Source organism: Paroedura picta, chromosome 7 (genome assembly GCF_049243985.1).
Source record: "Paroedura picta isolate Pp20150507F chromosome 7, Ppicta_v3.0, whole genome shotgun sequence".
Classification (NCBI taxonomy): domain Eukaryota; kingdom Metazoa; phylum Chordata; class Lepidosauria; order Squamata; family Gekkonidae; genus Paroedura; species Paroedura picta.
This window is the reverse complement of record NC_135375.1, coordinates 95,628,211-95,631,619: the sequence shown is the minus strand read 5'-3', so window position 1 is coordinate 95,631,619 and position 3,409 is coordinate 95,628,211.

Genomic DNA, 3,409 nt, shown 5'->3' with positions numbered 1-3,409 from the left:
GTCTTGTAAATTGGTTATATTCAAAACTCTTTTATCTGGGATTCTGTGGCCTTTCCCCTCCCCTCCCCCCCTTTCTTTCTCTGAAGCCAGAATATGGGCAGGGTAGCATACTCTCTGCGTTGGAAACAAAAATAAAAAATTGTGCACCAATAAAAGCTGAATTCTTTGACCGATACGAATTATGCACATCATACAGGTTTGCATATATATATTTTTAAGTTTGCATAATTCTGTGTTTGCTAAGCAAGGGGTGGGGGGTAGACACACAGCCACACCAAGTGTCCCCATGGCCCATCAGTGCCCCTTAACTGTAGCTCTTTGTCCTTGTACGTTATTCCCGTCTTGCAGAAACACTGATGCCAAATGTCATGTTAACCTCCTCTATACCATTAAGGGTGTAACAGTTCTAACCCCACCCACCCCCTTCACAAGAAATCCTGGGAGAATCCATGTGTCTATGGGTTTCCACCACAGTGACCTTGAACTCAGCCCTTGTGTATAGTAAAAGTTCTCTTAAGTGCTCTGGTAGCCCTGTGGAATGTCAAGGGTGGTGCTGCCAGTGGGAACTTGCCCTGTCTTGAGTGGCAGACAGACAGCCCTTCCCCTCTCGGAGGGGCTGAATCTTTTGGTTTTCTCAGTACCCATTTGCAAGCTGACTCCTATTGTCTGCCTCTTGCATGTGTTTCTAGGCCAGGGATTCCCGTCCAGCGATCCATGGGAGCTCCGAAGATCCCTGGCCTTTCCCCTCCTGCCTTGATGACCTTGGCCATAAGCTGTCATTGCTCCCCCTCCCGAGTGAGACTTCTCTTGTGGTTTCTGTGCCTGGGAGAGGGGTGGAGCCTGCATGCTTACTCCCAGCTTAAGCCACCTTCTGTCTCTCCCCACATCCTTGAGCCTGCCCGTTGACATGGATCGTGAAGTCATTTTCATATCACTTTCCGGGCTCCTTGAAGCCCGAAAAACCATTTTAGGGTTTCTATGGTAAAAAGGTTGAAAAAGGCTGTTTTAGGCCAAAAATAAATTGCAGGACCATCCTTGCATTATTAAATAGACTTCTTGGTGGTGGTAAGTGGAAGGCTGGTGGTGATGGGGGATACACACCACTTGGGTTGAAATATGAATTATTCTCTTCCTTGCCCCCAACTAGGTATTGTAAACAGTGCAGCCCCCTCCTCCTTCATGGTTTCTCTGCTAAATATAATGATTATTGGGCAAAAGATCAGGAAATGCACTCTCCAGGGGAAATTAGAATTCATCATTTCAGTGCTTCAGGAAAGTAAAAAGTTAAACGAGGGCTTTTTAACATTCCACCACTATACAGGGGAATTCTGTTCATTACGAAATCAAGATTTAGCTGGCTGGTATATATTTTGGCAGGGAGAATTTACTTGGGGAGGACTGTAATCTGGCTGAAGAATATTTGAGTTAGAATAGTTGAAAAACTTTGAGATTTAGGCTTCCTGCTCACAACTGTTTTTAAGGCCTACCTCAAACACTTAAATCTTTTTCCTCCTGGAAAGAGGGATTTTGTCAGACGTTAACTGGGGATTGTAGGAGGGGGCGGGTCCTTTTACTCCTGTTCCTGGCATGAGGCCTGTAGCGTACCCATCCTGTAGTGGCGGTTTCCGGGTGGAACTACCTGCCAACCGGCCTTACCCACTTTCCTGGGGAATAGTCCTCATAAGAGCCACAAGTCACAGGGCGTATGGACATATATGTGCATTAAAACCTATACACACATACAGTACAAGCTGATTTGGGTGCCTGTGCTGTTTTCAGTCCATTGCTGCCTACACTATAGACTAGGATGTGTGGGTGAACAGGTGTCTAAAACATGGTATTACTTTTAGGATGTGCCAGGTTTGCATTTGCCTGGGAGACCACCAAGGATGTCCAGGGTTGGTACACAGGTGGGCAATGATAAACCACCTCTAAATGCCTCTGAGCTGAAAAACCCCATGGGGTTGCCATAAGTTGATTGTGATTTGACAGGGACTACAGATTTGGGCAGACAACACTGAAGTGGCAGCATTGAGAATATACAAATTTAAGGCTATGTTAGAAATGTGGGCACAATTCCAGCTAGGTAAGAGCATGAGAAGAGGGTTTTTTAATTTTTGAAAGCCTGTAAACTTGCTTCGTAAAGAAGTATGACCTTCACATGAAGGTCAACAAGGGGATTTCAGCTATTCTAAAAGGTCAGCCTCAGGTGCAAGATAGGGAGGGTGTGTGAATCTTGCATGTGACACTGTTTGCATGCTTGGGTCCACACCCAGCTGGGGACACCCATTCAGAACACTTGTGAAAGTCACCTGGTGAGAAGGTGAGTCACTAGGATCCCCATCACAAGGTTTTCAATCTGCTGGTGTTCTGCAGAGATGTCTTGGGCTGGTCTTGATCAAGGCAGCAAATCCAAATGAGGACTAGAAGCTTGCGGGATTGGCTAGGATAAGACTGGCCAAGAGGGAAGGTGCCAGTGGTTCAAATAACAAGGAAGCGATGCATTTGCTTAACCCCACTGAAGTCAGCGATACCTGATGGGGCTTAATTATTGCTGGATGCCATGGCTTGAGTCAACCTGTGGTCCTCCAGATGTCCATGGACTACAATTCCCAAGAGCAAATGCTGGCAGGGGCTCATGGGAATTGTAGTCCATGGACATCTGGAGGACCACAGGTTGACTACCCCTGCTGTAGCCTTTTCCACAACACGAGTGGCCCTGCTAGGAAACCAGATCTGGAAGGTCCATTTCGTTGTGCCTAATGAAAAGAACAATCCTTGCCAGCCAAATAATTAATTCCTCTTATCTCCCACCTATGAGATGTTATTTCCCTCCTATTTAGAAAGAAAATTGACATGCGCTTTTAAGTATAATTAGGCACTGTTTAATAAAGCATAACCAGTTCGCCATTTACCGTATGTTTCTCTCCTCCTCCCCCACGTCCCCCTTTCCCGCTGCCAATAAAACATACACGAGTAAACTTCTACTTTGAGATGCAGTATCGTACGTTTACATTTTATACAGAAGTCATATTTAAAAAATAAAATTTCAAGTGCTGATTCTGATAGCCTTTGTTCGTAAACAAGAAAGCTGTTAAAAGTACGTAATTTTTTTTTCAAGTAAATACGACATGCTTTCTGATTGCGTCTCTTCAACATAACTTCCCCCCATCCTACCTAAGTGGGTACAGCTTGTTTAAAAAAAAGAGAGAGAGCCACCTGGAGTACTCCTGATCAGTTGCCTGGGGTGAAGGAGGTGCTAAATTCAACTCTGCCTTCCCGCCAAGAGCTGATTCGTACAATGCCACCTTAGCCGTAGCTTGGGCAGCTATGCCGTCCCTCTGTTGGATCACGATTGTGAACGAGAGATGGCCACAAGCTGCACACTGACTCTCCTGTCCCTGCGCAT